Raw genomic sequence first — 18845 nt, 5'->3', positions numbered from 1 at the left:
CAATGGGTGGAAACAGATTTCTAATAATCCCCACAGGTTGCAGTGACATCTGGCCCCACACTTGAGCGTTGGCTCAATTAATTCGGAAAACACAAAACAAAAAGCGCCAGGGGCAAAGATCTGGGGGACTTAGCAGAACGCTTTGTGTTTGTGTGTGTCTGAGTGTGTGTATTGATTATGGCATTTGATCAACTCAGCTGTGGTGTGCGAATCCAGCTCAAATTTATTGGGGTATACAGCTGCTTCTTTGCGTGGAGATTCTTGGGTAAAAACAAAAAGCTTAATCTGTTACATTTACTCCACTTCTACCTTTTCCTTCCTCCTCTTCCTCTCTCAGCAGCGGGTCATCTGGGGTCAGGGCCTCCGTGGCTGGGCTCAGGTGTAGCCTCAGCTGGGCAGGAGTGGGGGGGAGGAGGATGGCGAGAAGCGAGGAAGAGGGGAGGTGAGATGGAGAAAGTGGAGGCAGCTTAGGTGAACCATGAGGGAGTCCGTCAGAAAACGGGGAAACAAACATTTGTTCACGCAAATAAATAAAAAAGAGAAAGGGAAACAAACAAAAAAAAATCAGCTTTGTCTCTCACCCTGTTTTCAACACCTCCCCCCCTGGTGTTTTCTCCTCCCCTTTGCTGCCTCTCGCGCTCCTGTTCTCCTGGGAGCGGCCTGGCCGTGCTCGGCCTGAACGCCATCTGCTGCATAATGTACCGGGATGGAACTCCAAATCCTTCATTTCCACTCGCTGCCTGTCATCCTGGGCGTGCGCGCCCACTCCACTCGGCCGCACGCGTCACCGAGAAAAGGATGCGAATGCTTGGACGCGTGTGAGATCTCATTTTACGGATGTTGTGACATCAGCTCATCCAGAGACGATGCTGAGTGATGGCTTTGAAGCAGTAAAACTCGATGCCAAACGTGTGTGTGGTTTTGTGGTAAAAGGATTACTTCCCTGTTTTGGAGATGCCAGTCTGGTAGTTTTCAGTCTCCGCAGGGGGAACAAAACTCTGCTATGCATGCAGCCTGTTTGTCTTCGGTGATTCATTTCCAGAAGTAACAAAAGCTCTAAATGAATCACTTTTTAAAGCATGAACTCTGGGGAAATTGAGCCGAGAGTGGCACCTTGCCAGAGATGCCTCAAATTTGCTTTTTGTTTACAAGTTAACACACAAAAGTGCGCGGACAGAGTCGTGTTTAAGCACCCCGCCCCTCTCGGCATCGCTGGTAACCTGGAGGTGCAAAGAGTTGTCCCTCCAGGTCCCTGTGGGGCCACGGTGAATTGGGGGCCATCTGTTTTGTGGTAATAAGCTTTCCCTTCCTTCTGCTTCGGCTCATTCTCCCTTCTTCCTCTGTGCGTTTGAGTTTCTGAAAGGTTCCCCGTGTTTTCCATGTCTCGAGGCGTGCGTGAACACAAAGGTATGAGAGGACGCAATGCTTCTGGACACAGACACAAGCTCCACCAGTGAGCTAAAGAGAACAGAGGCATGGTGAAATATCACACGGTGAACCCTGAACCCTCAACCTCAGTCCATTGCTGCTGATTTAAAGAAAATGTGACACATCAGAACCTCACATGAACCCAAATGCCCATTGCCTCAAGCTACTGAAAAGCCAATAGGGTCTACACTTGAGATTTTCTTTTTCTACGCTTCCACACTTAAAGATAGACATACAAATATCTCAGCCACATGGGCAATGTGTGAAGAAACTGGTCAATCAGCTGAGACGTTGATTCTCTTTGGTTTTGTCTTGTTTGTTGTAGGATATCTAACATCAAAATTACACAGGTATCGCTAGCCACACTTAAATCAGATACTTTAACATCTACTTTGGTCTATGCATGTATCCATCTTTTAACTGATCCTGTTTATCAAACAAAAGTTCTAAGAAAAGCCAGTAGATTACATGCTTTTAGATTTGTGCAGTCTTGAAACAGCCAGTACATTTTGCTGGTCTCCAGGTTGAATGCAGAAGACTTTTCAGACAATTTAAACTGACAGCTCAGTAGGTGGAGCCATGTTACCTGTCTATCAATCCTCTCCAACTTACGAATGACACTGGAAAAACTGAACCTGAATGCAGTCTGTAAACGTTTGCTTTAGTGACCAAGAGTTGATGACAGACATGTTGGATTCCTGGTCATGTCAGATGGGAACAACCTTTCTGATACCTACATAAGGTAAGAAAACAACTCACCAATGTATTATGTAGCTAAAGTATGCCTGAAAACTTCAAAATAAAAAGATAAGATACAGATTCTCCAGTGGATGCTCGGGTTGTGTAATTAATTGGCTAAAAGGAGAACTTTTCAAACTGATGACCATGTGTGGAAGAAGACTGAAACAACGCAAAAGTCTTTGGAATCTGGTCACAAACTCCCATGCAAGGATCAACATTGGGAGAATCCTGTACAATATCCTCCATCAGTGTTGGTTCCACCCCTTCATCCCCAAAATGTTGCATTGTAGTGCTGCAGTTTACAGCAGCACTACAGAGAGGTTCACCTCTGCTAACTCAGAGGTGAACCTCTCATGCATCGTCCACCTCTGCTGGAGCCCCCTCCTTGACACACTGTGGCTGACGACCGTCTGATTGCTTAAGTTTGGAGAAACATTCGGCATTCGAAGCCACTTGATCGATCAGGAGAGTTGCCATGGTGATAGTGTGATGTGATGGTGAGAGGCTGAATTGAAAGGGAGCGAAGAAGGAAAGGCTGGTGGTCTTGAGTTTGCTTCAATGTCTATAAAGACCCAACTGTACCTCGCTCTGCCCGAGCCTGACCTTTGAATCTGAATGGAGAAATAAACAAGGTTTGTAAAGTAAGGTGCTTCTTTGCTTTGCCCCCCAACAAGGTGGAAATGGCAAACCATGTTAGAGACAAATAAACCATGTGTGTGCAGCTGTGTCTCTGCTCCTGAACGTGCCAATTCAAACCTAACACCACACATATAAGTTTCATTACCCGGTGTGCATGACAACATCGATATGTCATCTGATATTGTTCATTATCCTGGCTGTGGCATTATCCGATTTTTCCCAACCTATGGCAGCTTTCAATACGCTCATGAGTTATATCATGATTATGACCAGCCTGGGTGCCGAGATGCTGTTTGCATCTCATTGAAGGAGAATGAAGCGGATCAATAAACCAGGGGGGACTGAATCAGGGGGTCTCTGCATGTGTGAGATATGTGTTTGTCTGCACAACGGCCTTGGGAGATCGCAGCGCACAACCGTTTCTGGCCTCAGACAGCATCTGCCTGTAAGAAGAGTGCTTTTTTCAGTAACATTTAGGTGTACCAAATATCTAATCACACAGTGTCAGGCTACAGACGGCTTTGTTACAAACTTCACGAGGCAATATCTCTTCTGCGGCGCAGCGGGCAGGCCGTCGGGCAGACAGCCAGCAGCCAGGCTCTCACTCGCTCTCATTTAAGAGCAGATTTACAAGCCGTTTGCGACAGGAGCTGAGGTGCCTTTTCAGGATGCGCTCTGCCTAGTTGGGATGTGAATACATCTGTTGTGTCATCCAGAGTGCAGCAAACAAGCTGTCAGGCAGTCTGTGTTATGAATTTGAAAAATCGGAGCGCACTAATAGCTCAGGGGCTTTGTTGGCTTGTTGAGAGAAAATATACTATTTGACAGAATAGCGTGAGCCGCTTACAGGTATCGAGGTACATCGACAGGCGTGCAAGAGTGCTAGCCCACTTTTAACTGTTGCTACTGATGAAATGTTCTTGCTTAGAGGAGAAATTGTTAGTTGGCAAGATGGCGTATCTGCAAGTTTCAGGAAGTCAAATTTAGGGCTATTTTGATGCCACCTTGAGTAACATTTCTGTAAAAATCTCACATACTGAGAATGTTGGTTTAATACCTTTGCAAATACATAAATGAAAACGCACAATGTTGCAGCAAAATTACACTAATTTAAGGCTCCATCTCCTCTGTTAATCCCAACTTCTGTCCACATTTCTGTTTGTGCCTTAAATGAAGGGGCTGCCACATGCTTCACTGCAAACAAAAGGGAGGTTAGATTTATTCTTCATTTGGGGCAGTGTGGGCGGCTGTGGAGGGAGGGGAGAGGTTTATGCATGGGCATAACCCGGCCCCTAAAGGAAGGCCCCCGCTGCCAGCTGCCAGCCATAATTAAGCAGCCGCGCAGTGTCTATCACTGATTATGTTTGACCCGGCTAATAAGGCGAACGTGTGCCACCTACGTGTGGCAGGAGAGCGCCGGCCTGCGTCACAGCGCCCATTGTCCTTTTCTAGATGAGGTTATTAGTGTGATGTATTGCTGATGCCAGAAATGGATGTGTTGCACAAACATTGGATGCTTTGATGATACATTTCTTGCTGTGATTTATGATGGGATGTTGGGAGCAGAAAACTGTCAACTTCTCAGGTGGGAGGTTAAGCATTGAAGATCACCATTGGCAAAGATCACTACTGGGGGGCATTGTCATGTATTGGTGGGTGTGTCTTCTCTCAAATACTGACAATGCTGCTGTTTTTGGCCCAATCACTATTGAGTGGCACTTTAACATTTGCTTTTTAAGTCTTGACAATGATTTTTGGTTAAAGCTGAGGTTTGTTTTGAAGTTGGGTGAAATTTCACATCATCTTTTGGAAAGTACGGACTTGAAAACCTTTAGAAGTTTAGAAAAAAAGTGGGTAAAATGGTTAATTAGCATTAGCTAAAGTCCAGATGTTCACAAGAACATTCTGTTGCATAAACAGTAAAACATTAATATAAAATTCTAAATACTTTTAGAAATTTTCACAGTCAAGAACCAAAACTTTAACAAAGATGTTGAACTTTATTCAACTGTAGGTTTAAAGTAGCATTTAGGGACATTAGGAAAATCTGTCAGTAAAGCTTTATGTTCTTATTGGGTGAGGTTATATCACTAAAACATTTTCTTCCCTCATGTAAGAGTTTCATTTTCATATCACAATAAAAATTGTGCTTTCATTTTACATTATCAACTGCATTGAAAAAATAATAATTTCTTTTGGTTGCAAAAACATTGGTGTGAAATAATCACAAAAAGGAAAATTGTCCATTGTTCAATTTAACTAAACTGCAAAACAAAGGTTTTTTTTTCACATATACCTGCCATATATTTTTTGCAAGTTGTTTTAATTGCTGCACCACATTAGGTGTTTGCCAGCAGCCTGTTCTCAATCAATCCCAAGTCAGCTGGTGATTTTATTTGATATATTTTGCTAGAATCTGCATGATTCTAACCCCAATCTGAGACCTAATAAGTTGTTAAGTTTGTATTTTTACACAGTATTTAACGAAGCCACATAAGGAGGTTTTTGAGCATGACAAGCTGTTTGTGGATGTTCACAGGTGGACTTGCAGCTGTCCTCAGACCATTGTCCTGCGCTTGAACTTAAGGTCACAACATCAGTCATTTTCTTCCAGTGTTTTCTGGTTGAGAACAGAAACTCAGTTCCATCAGTCACAGCTCAACATGCTCAAACCTTAATCTTAACATTTTCCTCTCTTTATGGTCCTTAATCTGTTCTTCAGTTTTTCTTTCCCAAATTACCTTTTGTTTAGCTCCATCTATATTCCAATTTCTGCTAAGGAAAGTGTCGCCACAGCATGACTCGGCCAACACCGTGTTCTTTGTGGCTATGGCATGTAATGTCTCTCTACCTGTAATGTTCTGCATGTATGCCTAAAAGTTGGTGAAACATTTAAGTTTCGCCAACTTGCTGCCTCCTGATGTCGCAACCTGCAGCAACTGATGTGTTTTTAAAGATTAATAGAAAGTAATCTGATCATTTTTAAATGGATCATTTAGAATAAAACAGCATCCAATATGAGGTTGTATGTTCTACTCAAACATAATTATGCTGAGAAATGTTTATTCCTGCTTGTGCAAATACCACAGTCTCACAAAATGGCAGTCCCAGGGAGGGGTATCCTTTAGTAACTGGCTTCGCCTGCATGTTCACCAACACTGCAGTAATCAGTATAAATTAATAATAGGTGATCAAAGTGCTTAATTTAATGGCGGCTATAAAAGATTAATACCTGACATTATCCGAGCTGCTGTGCTGTTGGGGAGAACCACCCATGCCTGAGGTAAACCAATCACACCTCTATGAATATGACATTAGACACATTGATGCGATGTCTTCCATCAACGTCTGCCGCTCTTCAACACAGCAAGTCTGGATAGAAAGTCTACCGAGTGTGACTGGTCTATTTCTGACTCTGCCTGCGTCCCTCTCTTTCTCTGTTGGGTCCAGAGGCGAGAGATCAGTTCATGGTGGAGGAGAGCTGGTGTTTGGCCTGAGGGGCCCTTGGACACAGATTCTGTCATTGTTCCCCAGCTGCCACTCGGCCCCTCCCGTCCCCAGCTCCAGTCTGCGACGTCCTCACCTTAAGGGCGTCCCCTGCTACCCCGCCTCCCTAATGAAGAGTGACACGCGTCCGGAGGATCTGATCTAGTCCACAACTGGGCCCTTGCCTCCTCTGTTTTGTCTCCTATTATTGACTGCGGTGGCTCCCACTGAGTTTGCAGTGATGAGAGTGCTGTATACCCAAGAGGCATCAGTCCCACATCGAAAGAACGGGGGGAGGCTCAAAGGGCAGATGCAATTGTATGGATTCGTCAGGACCTAATTGTCTTTATTCATGAGCTGCATGATTGATATTAGGAAAAAATGAGACTCCCTAATTGTTCTCATATGAGGAATTTCTTACAGGTTCACACTCTGGATATATATCGATGTGTGTGTGTGTGTGTGTGTGTGTGTGTGTGTGTGTGTGTGTGTGTGCGTGTGAGTGTGTGCAATGCTGGGTGAGATATCAAACTGACAACTCCTGAAGGGCATCTACACAGTCGTCTCCCAACATATCACTTGAAATAATTCATGTGGCTTTGTTGTCCTTTCTGGCAGTTCTTAGCATACATGGGCTCCGGTTATTTTCAAAACACCACAAACAAGAAGACATTCCAGTCCTTTAGGTGTTTATTTAGGGCTTTGATCATTTTTAAGAAAGCTAAAGCAAAATGTTCCTTTCTCAGAATTGACCTTCAAGAAGTGCTTTTCTCCAAGTAACTAAAAAAATTGTTGTAGGACCAAACAGAGTCAAAACGACCTCATTAGTTCCTCAACAGATTATAAAGTTTAAATTCTTGTTGAGTTTTAACATTAAATATGAACGTTGTTCGGGTCAAAGCTTGGATGAATCTTGTGATCAATGAAGTGATTAAATATTTGAAAGTTTGAATGTGTCATCAGCAAGAAACTCCCACTGAATGAATCAACTTTGATTCTCTCAAGAAAAGTGGGTGGAAACTTCCACAATGACGTCCAAAAGGATCAAATCTGACAGATTCCTTCATCGTTGTACAACTATACAGCTACTTCAACTCACTAAACCATGGAAACATTAAGTGTACACTACTATCCCTACTTCACACTGCTCCTCCAAAGTGCAATGAAAAGGATCCATCTGCTAAATTACCTCTGTATTGCTCAATTCTGTTCAAAATATAGTTGTTTAAACTTCTTAATAACTTCTAACAGCAGTTCAAAGAAGGTCCATCTGTCTAATGCCACATAACTGACCCATTCTAGCATTTTGCATCTGATTAGGGCATCCCAGCGACTCATCATCCTCAAGGGAAAACACCTTGAGTGGTCAGGTAAGCGTGAAGTAATGTTTTAGGGTTTATGTGGGCCACTGTACACACAAAATGAAGATAAAAGCATGTGTGGGGACGTCTACGCAGGTTTGTGTGAGTACAAGTGTGTATGTATGTGTGCACCCATCAGTGTAATGTGATAAGCTCCAGCAAAGCACATACCTGATGCCATTAAATGCAATTTCCCATGTGTGTCAGCAAAGCCATTTGTCAGCTGCTAACACTGCACGCTTTATTAAAAACCTCATCCGCTTCAATTAACTGCACCCGCAAAGCAGTTTAACTCCACTCTAATCCTGTCAAGATGTTTAAACAGGCCTTACGTACAGTAGGTACATCATTTCAAAACCTGCCAGTGAGTTTTCCGTGACCCTTCATTCATCATTGTAACCTGAGGTTTAAGTTCAGGCAGGAGGAAGCCAAGATGAGCATTTCCTTCATGCTTATTGGTAATCGCATTCCTTTTGGTGCATTTAGTCTCTACTTGTGTGCCAATCTTAAATCTATTTCTTGACCGTAATTGCAAAATTTAATCGCTTGCAACTGTAAAATTCAATGTTAATTTTTGTGCAATAAGCACCAGCTGTGCCCTCCTGCAGTTTGTCTCTTTGGTTAACTGGATTTCGGCTGACAGAAGGCGAAGCCCAAACCAAAGACCGTAGAAAAATGGATCTGCTGCTCAAACTTTTGAAGTTTAGATGTGACCTGTTGCTGTATCGCGAAACAGAAAACTCGTCATTCAGTCGCATTAGATTCTTCATGCTGGACGCATCCTACCACCTTTTGATAAGCTAATCAATGGGGTGAACAATATTGAGAAACATGTCAACATTGTTTACTTTAATTTGATGTATTAGAAGCAGTAAAACATGAACAAGGTGAAGGATTTGAGTGAGTTTGATAAGGATGAAATTGTGATAGTCCCTCCCATGAGTTCTGGTTTTCCCTAAGATCTTCTCCCAATGGAAATGCCTGAAAACTTTCACAACTAACGACTAAAATGATTTATCCAGGATTAATAGATTTAACGTTAAGCCAACAGCAGAAAATATATTTCTGTTATCACTTTGTAATTTACAGTTTTTATTGCTTTGTGATGCAACTGTTTTTTATTTTAGAAGGTGGAAGTGTTTCTAAAAACTTATCTTACTTATTATGTTTGAGGATTATTGAAAAACCCTGAGTGAGGTTATAATTGTGCATGAAAAGGCTGGTCCAATATTTGATCTGAAAATCAGCTTCAGTGGTCACACTTCTCAAAAAAAGCAAAATGAAAAATTTCTAAAGCGAAGCCTCTCTGAAGGTCCAACACTCTATTCTCCAAGAATATCACACATGCTCTTTCCTCCATTCCTGTTTTCAACACACACATTCAAGCACACCCGTTTTCCTCTCGCGCACACACACACACACACACACACGCAGTCATGCCAGCAGGGAGGTGATGGTTAGCATGGTGCTGTCACCAGGGGATGCAGGGTGCGGTTTGCAGGAAAGCTAGAGGTGTAAATTGGGTGAGTGTTGGGTGCAAAGCCTTCTTGGTGGAGGCTTGCTGCTCCGTCTCTTGATGCTTTGCCCCCTCCCACCTCTATCACATCGAGATACAGGTGGAGGGAAGGCGAAAGAGAAATAGAGATGTATTTTTTCTATGCTTTGTCTTTGACCCTCTTGCTTATTTTCTCCATTGTCCAACACACTATGATACTTTATTAGATTTAAAACAAGGTGAGAATCAGGAGGATGGATTAAATGACCAGACGAAAGACGGGGAGAGTGACTGTGCTGACCAGGAGTAAACAGGTTTATGCCATAATTTCATATCTTTCCACTTGACGTTGATGAAATTTGAAAGTGTAATCAGCGAAACGAAAGCGCTGGGCGAGCAGGTGTGACTTGCCTTTGATCATAACGGAGACCAATTGCAATTATCCCCAAAATGGCTTGACGGCGGTACCAGGGGGCCGTTTGCAGATTATGTATTTTTAATCAGAGTTGTTAGCAGCTGTGATGGATGCCCGTTTTACTCATACGAGCATCTGATGGTGTATGTCACGTTTGCTAGCAGTGAATTATCACCATGTGTGAGCTGTCCATTAGCTGCATGAAGAGCTGTACAAACCCCCCGGGTTGTGTAACACCTTACTTTACTCACCTGGTGTACAGGTGATGCAGGATTTGTTTTACTGAGGGTTTCTTTCCTAAATTGCATTATTAGATTATTTTATAAGTAGTTAACTTACTTATGGCAAATCAAATATTCTTATGATCCTAGTTTTTGTGGCACAATGGTCAATTCAATAACTCGGTTGTGCATTCCCCAACTTCTCTCTAGACTGAGTAAAGCTCTGGATACTGATTCTAAAAATTGCCACAAGCTGTTTCCATCCAATTGTCACATAGATTTTGAGCTAATTTTAAAAAAATATTGCAAAACAAATACAAAGAAATGTTGAATTAGCCAGGAAATCGACGAGGCGACGCAAAGCAAAATTTAGGAAAATGTTCACCAAGTCCGAACTTATTTGGCAAATGTATTTCCATCTTCACTTCAGCACATTAACTTTTTCTGAAAAGCCATAAACCTCAAGCAGGCGTAAAAACGTTTTGTGAAATTGAGGAACAAATTTAGCCATTTTCATCAACCATTTCTAGTGCAATATTTCAAAAATGAGCATAAAAAACATTGAAGGAAACACTGTTAGCGTCTTGAGCAGGATTTGTACCTGGATTTAAACTTTCTTCCAGCTTTGTTCTAGATTTACCAACTTTAGATCAGTTTTGACCAGCATTACACTGGAAGAAAAAAGTCTTCAGTTTGTGTTTTGATCTCAACTATCCACTCTTTTAAAGAAAATGTATAATTCATTTTATTAGTTGTTTTGGTTGTTGTGTTTATTTATTTTGGATATCTGAGAATGTGTTCTTGTATTATTATGTCATTGTATTACTTGATAAAGGTCTCAAAAGAACAATATTATCATTTAATCGCAATTTATCGTCTAGAAAAATTTGTTAAAGTCACAGGCCGACTAATCATGCCCAGTTGGATGCATTGGTTTGATTTTTACTTGGGAAAATCCAAGTAAAAGGGAGTTAAATACAAATACACATTGTGCTTTGCTGGTTTTTATTTACAATTTCAACTCTATCCACCACTTTATGTTGGTCTATTAGATAAAAGCCTGTTAAAATGTTCTTCAGTTGTGGAATGGATGCTACATAGATTATAATATGGATGAAAGCGCGTTCATATGGAAAGAATAATCCTGGCAGCTGCATTCTGAGTCCTTTTGAAAACATTCCACATGATTACTTCTAATTAAAAGGACATTTATTACAGTTTACATAGCATGAATAGTCCATATTTGCAAAAACCAAAGTCTGTATTTGCCTGCCCGTGTGTGTGTGTGTGTGTTTGTTTGTGTGTGTGGCCCCTAAGTCGACCATGTGCTAACCCCACACAGCTGCAGAGCCCCCTTGAGGGTTTGTCGCGCGGGCAACAGAAGAAAAGCAGAAATGAGCGTTTGGGGATGGCGGTGTGTGTGTGTGTGTGTGTGTGTGTGTGTGTGTGTGTGTGTGTGTGTGTGTGTGTGTGTGTGTGTGTGTGTGTGTGTGTGTGTGTGTGCACTGAACACTTATTTCCATCCCGCAGTACTCTGGCAAAGACATCGCACACCTCTGCAGTTGGGTGTCTCTTGTGCTATTGCTCAATCTTTGTAGGCCTGTCAGTTAGGGTTTTCATCAGACAGCGAGGTTGGGAGGCTGATTGTGTGCTTCACTGAGGGAAATGCGTTTCCTCTGCGCGGTAATGTATGCACGCAGGACGCCCAGGACAACACAAGTTGGCTCCTCAGGAGGAATTACCATCAAGAGATGTGATTGCTTTCTTTACAGCACATGTAAAATACAATACACATCAATTTGTTTTGGGGTCCAGTGCTTCAGCTGGGTGACTTTTGCTGTTAGATTTTCCTTTATTTAATGTCCAGATTTTTGCTGGTTTTGGTTTGCAGATGATCAAAATGTTAATTTTAGAGAAAGGTAATCTGAGCAAAAATACAATTTTTAAAGGAAACCAACAAACCAACCCAGGCTATATGCGGAAAAAATGATAAAATTTGCTCACAAACCTAAAACCTAGGAAATTTGGCCCATTTTTGTTGGCAGGGTTGTTTTAATTCAACCAAGTTGAACGTTTCCAATCATAAACATCATCTCAAGTGTAGATTCCCCATTTTAGCATCTACATTTTCCACCCAAAACCTTTATTTTTTTGTGTTTTTGAGTCGGTGTTGTGCTTCAGATTAGGGTCTTTTGGGCTTCAGCTCACAATCTGACGGTTGACTTTCTCCTTGAGGATTTGACGGTTCATAGTTCGAGTTATGCAGGTTCGACTGCCATTAACTTTTTATCTCCTGTAGTTTTGTTTATGGTAAATAAAGTAAGTTGTAACCCTTTCCTGTTTTCTCAGAATTTTGTTTTTTTCCCCCCCAATTTTTGGCAAATGTGAGATGAATCTTTGTGCTTTTTTTCATAAACTGCATTTTTTATAAAGTTCTGCATTTTTGGAACCACATGTGTGGTTAATGGAGCCATTTTGGTAGGTCTGTCTCTCTTGATAAGGCTCCCCACTATTCGATGCTTACTCTATTTGTACTTGATAATGGTTGTCACTGGATTAGTGGCCAGTGACATCTTTCCACACTTGGCTTTTTAAGCTCTTTTAGCGTATTCATGTTGTCAGACAGGCTCTATTTAAGTGTCTTCTTGAGCGGTTACAAAATTGAACTCCAAAAATTGTGACAAATTAAAGCTACTTCATTATTTAACAAGGAGGTATTTTGAAACAGGTGCAGGTTGGATTGACAGATGTTTCTCCTCTAATAAATAAAAACTGCTTTTACTGATTATTTAAAGGTAATATTAAGCTTTTAGGCATTTTTATAGAACTATAAGCCAGGTAGAGTCCAGGTGGAAAGCGATAAAACAGAAACTCTCTGGTTCTTCAAATATCCCTGTCAATCAAAGTCCGTTTCCTCTGAGTGCGTTTTCTATCTGTCAAGGGTCATAGAAAGTGAGGATGAGCCCCATCCCTCCTCCGCCTCCACCCATCCCTCCTCTCCTGCTCCTTAGAGGTGCATCTCCACCTTGTGCATCACGTCTGGGCATGACCTGTTGCTAGGTAACCCTGGGTCACAGCTGCACACCATGGCAGACCTTTTTTTATTTATCAGTGAGTTATGTGGGAGACGGGGGCTGTAATTTATTAGTTTGGTATTGGGCAGCCAGCGCAAGTTTGGGATTGTAAAAAGAAGAGACGTCTACAGCTCATCAAAATGCTTATTCCGATCCGGGGACCTCGGCCCGCTCAAGAGATTCACAACAGACGAGATCACAGCATTATAAATTCATCCGCTTTTTACTAAGAAAATCAAGCATCTCCAACAACAAAGCCAATGGTAATGCACTTTCCATGCTGGTAATTGAACAGATGTGGTCAGCGCTCAGAGGACAGCGGAACAAGAACTCATCTCAGTGCAATATGTGACTGATTCATGTCCAAGGATGGAGCAGCTACAGACAAATAGTGTTATCCAGCTTTGTGGGCTGGACTGAACCCCACCACTGTGAACATACAGCTCAACTTTTATCAGTATCACAAATACATCACGCAACTTTCATCACCCTTATTAGAAAAATCAGAAGATCTCCAGAACCTTTTAATACGATGGGTCGTTTAGAAGATATTTTAATCGGTTTTAAAATGTTATTTTGACTTGCTGCTCTTGATGACTGAATTTATTTCTGAAAAATTACAATTTATTCACGGTGCTTCAGAGAAACAAAAAGCAGTAATGCATAGGCCTGTCGCAATAAGAAATAAATTAATTAATTGCATAATCATTTACAACAAACTCAATCATTTCCACCTGCATGATTTACCGTTTTTCTCTTTTCTCTCTTTGTTTCTACAAAAAACTGAATGACAAAAGTCCTCAGTCTCACTTTTTTTTATCCTTTTTTGTTTACAGAGATTTTATAATTCATTTTATTTGTTATGTTTACTTATTTTGGATATTTAAAATGTCTTCCAGATCTTTGAGAATGTGTTTTTGCACCATTACGCCAATATCTTTTATTACTACACAATAATTTCAAAACAATATGGCTGATTTTCAGACACTTGCTGAAGTAAATAAAATCAGTTAAAGTACCGGCTGATCACCGCAATCAGGACCTTTAACAAAAAGGTTTCTTTCCTAACCTCCTGGGCATCTGCCTGTATTGCAGAGGAGACCAACCGATCTCAAAATGCCAACATTGGAAGAAAAACATTCTGAGAACAAAACGTTCTGGGTCCGTCCCAGATTCTCCTCCCACTGACACATGCGTCCCACTAATGCTGGATGATGCATATTTTACACATACCAAGGACTGCATTGGAAACACTCAAGCTAAATGTATCATATTTCATTAAAAATGCCTACATTTATGCATGTTTGATGTGCAGTATTCAAATAAAAAAAATTGGCTTAATTTCACTAATTTTAGTGATTATTGAATTGTAAATAAATTCCAGCAGTAAAAGTTCATGAGGATATACTATAATAATAATATATTAAATTATTTGAATTGTTTATACAGAAGTGTGATTATTATCTTTTTATATTGAGTGTTATTGTTCATTAACAAGCAACATTTTTGTAAAAATGTTTTCATACAAATCAATTGTGAAATACAAATAAAATCTTAGAAAAGTGATTATATTTCCTACAAATGTCAGTATTTTTAAATAATATTATTTTGATTATTATCCTAAATTGTGCTTAGTGAATCTGTGGACAGACTGCTACCCTCTGAGACGTTGACAGTTTTTGCAACACTTTGCTGCGATATTCATTCACGGTGCATCTGTTGCTCTTCGCTCAGCCACTCATCTCCATCTTATCCCGACCGAAGCTCGCCGTCGCATCCCTCAAAGCTTTTGTTAAATTCCCTCTCCTTAATGTGCGTGTGATGAATATTTTTTAGAAGCCTCCTCCGGGCCAGAGCTGATCAAAACTAATGCACCTGCACTTTTTTTTTTTTTTTTTTCCTCCTTGCAACTCCCAACTCCCCCAGGATGGGTAAAAATTGACTCCCTGGCTTCCTGCACGAGGCAATTATGTGCCATCTGTTCCCATCCTGGTTGTTCCAGCTCGTTTTGTTTCTGCGATTGTTCGTCTAATATCATAGGCCTGAAAGTGTTAGAGAGGACGTGGCGGTGGAGGGGGGACAGAAATGAGGAGTGGCATGAGGAGGAATTAATCGAATCTAACAGCCGAACCAGATCTTCCACTCTGAAAGGAGATAGTCCCACTAGAATGAGGACCATTACCATATTCATCACCTAATATTGCCTTTTGTATGCAAAGTGGAAGAGAAGAGTGCAATATGAATTTCTTTACTGTCTTCCTAATTCCATGTATGAAAGAAGCTTACAAACTTATTCTCAATTGTTTGTACACAACAAGTCCACTTAGTAGCTAATTTATTGTGTTGCTCACATTTATTTTAGGTGATAATAAAAGCCATTATCCCCCGCTGTCATATTAGGCCCAGAAAAATATATGTATACATGAACGTATGTGGTTGTTCTGCTGCCATGATGAATCCCATTATTGTTTTGTTACAGTAACTATTGGGGCCATTACTCTCTGCCACACAGACAGGCTGGGAGCAGCATGTAGATTTAATTGCAGCGATGTCGCAGGCGAGGCGAGCAGCTGGATCGGAGACTTTTAACAGTGATATCAATAACGAAGCGCCACCTCAGGCCCGTATGATTTCCCATCTCTCCTGACAGAGCGAAAGATGGAAATAATCAGTCACGGCACCGAGCGAGACAGCCTGTAGGACCCCGTGTGACATCCAGCAATAGTGACGGCTCTGGACCCATCTGTGTCCAGGGGGCAGCACTCCCTGCGTGCGTGCGTGTGTGTGTGTGTGTGTGTGTGTGTGTGTGTGTGTGTGTGTGTGTGTGTGTGTGTGTGTGTGTGTGTGTGTGTGTGTGTTTGGGAGTGCGGGTGGAGATAATTGGTGAGAAGGTGTTTGGTGGAACTCTTGCTGCTCACAGGTCGTCTTATTAGATACAAAGACAAAATTCCACACCACATGCACAACGTTTTAAGACTGGGCAGTAGGGGTGCACCGATTGTCGATTACCGATATATAAAAAGCCTGAAGAAAGTCTTGGGGTAAATATTGTCAACTACAAACACGCAGATAAGAACTGGTGAGCCAGTCGAACCTCCCTCAAGGCAAAGCAGAAGAGAATAGCCGTTGATTTTTAGATAGATCAGATCGGCTACATGTGCAAGTATCATCCATTTCCTAACCTTAAGGAAATTGGCGCTAATAAGTCGTAGTGCCGCTAGTCAGCAAGATTGTGTATAGTTCTCTTTTAGGAAAAATCTGTCCCACTTTTTCTTCCTGGTGGGATCTTATCTACCTCAGCAAAGGTCTAATAATCAACCACTGTCCTCTTCTGCTTTGCTTTGAAAGAGGTTTGACTGTTAGCCCCGCCCACCATCTCATGTCTGCATGTTTTCAGTTAATAAGTTGCCACATTTAGCAACTTTTCAGACAAAAAAAAAAACCCAGTATTGACCAAAATTGAAATGTAAAGCTTTTTTAAAGATTGTAATCGGCCAAACAATGGCAGCCGATAAACCTGCAGTTCAACTATCCTTAAATCTTTCCATTGGAAATACAAAAGAAAAACTGCAAAGCATGATGGTGGCAGTATCATGATGTGGGGATGGTTTTCATGAACAAGGAAGATCTTCAGTGTATTTTACTGGGATTTTATGTGATAGACCAACACAGAAGTGCAAAATTATGACAAAATGTAGTTGCTTCACTGCAGGATCTTCTTATTTTTCTCTGTTCCAGCCTCTGACAGCTTTTCTTCCATAAACTCCTCAACTTTGATGACTCTTCTTGTCCTTGTTGAAGAAAACCGTAACATGATGCAGCCACCACCGTGCAGGACAAAACAGCGCAGCATGGTGGTGCTATGTGAGACGGTCAAAACATGTTATTTTTTGTACAATATTATATGTTTTCTGAGGCATTTCTTTCTTTTTATACTGAAGAAATCAAAGTTAAACTCCTGAAGAAGGGCAACAAATATCCAGAATATTGCTGAAATTTCTTTTCAAAAAATGTTTAGAGGAGACAAAGTGAACATGTCAATTTAAAATTCAGTGCAGATCAATGTTAAGTTGTAAAACTAATTGTACTTTTGATTGACACCAAAGCAAGTGGAGTTTCTCATGCCTGAAGACACAAATTCACTCAAGCAAAATGCAAATAATGATGATTTGGAAATAGAATCTTTATTATCAAGATCAGAAACTGCATGATGTTACGGTTTTCTTCAACAAGGACAAGAAATAAATTTATTTCTGATCAATCAGACGCAATTTTCCTAATAGTTTTTGCTCTGTATCTGTATATGGGCCAGAATTGTCTTATTTTAAATAAAACAAATCAGGCAGTCGGAGGTGAGGTCTTTGTATTTGCTGACATCTAGTGGATAAATTCTGTCATGCACTTTGGTGAGACAGTGTGCACATATAAATTTAAGTTAGTAATTTAACATTTTATATGTATTATGTATAAATCTAGAAAGAAAGAATCTGTTTTCATTTTTATTGGAAACATAGAATAGACAGATACAGTTGATATTAGTATTTATGTATTGTTTTGAGGATTTTACCCATTTTAAATGTCGTGAAGCCAGAGCATGTGGAGAGATTGCTGTTAACAGTATAACAGCACAGTTCACAACACTGATGTTCTAATAAACTAACAAATTCTGACTTTTTACTTACAACTCGGAGAAAAAAAATCTAAATTCAGCGTAAAAAGGAAAAATTTTGATTGAATCTCAGAATCCAGATTTTTTTATTTGAATTCTTTCTTTTCAATGGATCTAATCTTCTTCCAAAAGTACTAATTAAGTAAATATGACACCCGTTTCGATTATATCCTCAGCTGTATTTCAATTTAGATCGTGTTTTGAAGGACTTTAATACACCATCAGGCCACACTAATGTGATTTTACACATCATATATAATTAACATTATTAAGAAGCTAGATTAAAAACAAGTTAAACTCACCACTTGTCAAAGTAGAGATGTAGTCTGTTAAGTAGATGAAGTTATCTCCCGATCATCACGTCAGGCTGTGTGAGCATCAAACTTCAGGATTTTATGGCTCATCTTTAAATGATAAATGAGAAAAAGAATCAGTCTGTTGAAACCAGAGTGGATATCAGCTCACTCGGTGAGAAATCAACACATATAAAGTTTATATTTAATGCTCCACATACATTTATAATCGGCCGCAGGGTCTGTGGTTCACTTTTTATTTTTTGTGACTGCACTTCGGCCAAAAATAGCATTATTGTTGTCTAATTAGCGACCCAAACCGTAAGTTAGCGGTTAGCCGCCTGAGGTCTCGTGTCGCATTACTGTTAGCCACCGCAATGTTTTAACGGCTGTGTTGGTTTTGGCAGGTTGTGTGAACACAATGAGGCTTTTGGAGACTTTTCAGGATTTAGACTGTCAATTCACACTCTTCTCGACAGACACGTGTGCTGCCAAGCCCATTTTCCTCCACCCATGTCAAATTTCCCGGATAATATGCAGCGCATGCGCAGCACGGAGCACGTCTTCTTCGACATTTTAATAGAGGTTGTCAACATGGCGCATTACCGCCCCCCGGCGGTTGGTAAATTTTACTCAAGTAAAAATAAAAAGTAGAGTAAAAAAGTATGACATCATTGAATGGAACAAAATGTGAATTACATGTAAATTTTAGGTAATAATTAACAGAAATAACATATTTAAAAAATAACAAAAGCAGACAAAAGAAAAAAAATCCTTGTCTATTTCTTTCACTATGAAGTTTATGAAACGTTGACAAAACTGCAGGCATGTCTCTTTATCTGGTGATTTTTTTTATTAAAACAAGGTTGTTCTTAATACAGTGAAGTTTACTCATAGTGGGTAGAGATTCTATTTTACTCATGTAAGAGTCGAGATAGATCTTAATAAAATTACTTCAGTAAAAGTAAAAAGAATAGCGTAGTAAAAGTACTCCAAAAACTAAGTTAGTCAAGTAAATGTGAG

General features: G+C 40.5%; 1 long non-coding RNA gene across 1 annotated transcript in view; it reads right to left on the bottom strand.

Moving 5' to 3' along the window:
• Positions 1-18845, bottom strand: part of LOC129378999 (uncharacterized) — a 34746-nt gene that overhangs the window by 4422 nt on the left and 11479 nt on the right. Inside the window, exon 2 of the long non-coding RNA XR_008608122.1 lies at positions 17832-17933. This is a non-coding gene — a long non-coding RNA (uncharacterized LOC129378999). The remainder of the gene's footprint in view (positions 1-17831; positions 17934-18845) is intronic.

The sequence above is a fragment of the Poeciliopsis prolifica genome, unplaced genomic scaffold (genome assembly GCF_027474105.1).
Source record: "Poeciliopsis prolifica strain line A6 unplaced genomic scaffold, Auburn_PproV2 SCAFFOLD055, whole genome shotgun sequence".
Classification (NCBI taxonomy): Eukaryota; Metazoa; Chordata; class Actinopteri; order Cyprinodontiformes; family Poeciliidae; genus Poeciliopsis; species Poeciliopsis prolifica.
Note: the sequence above shows the minus strand (reverse complement) of the source record. Positions and strands in the feature narration are given on the sequence as shown.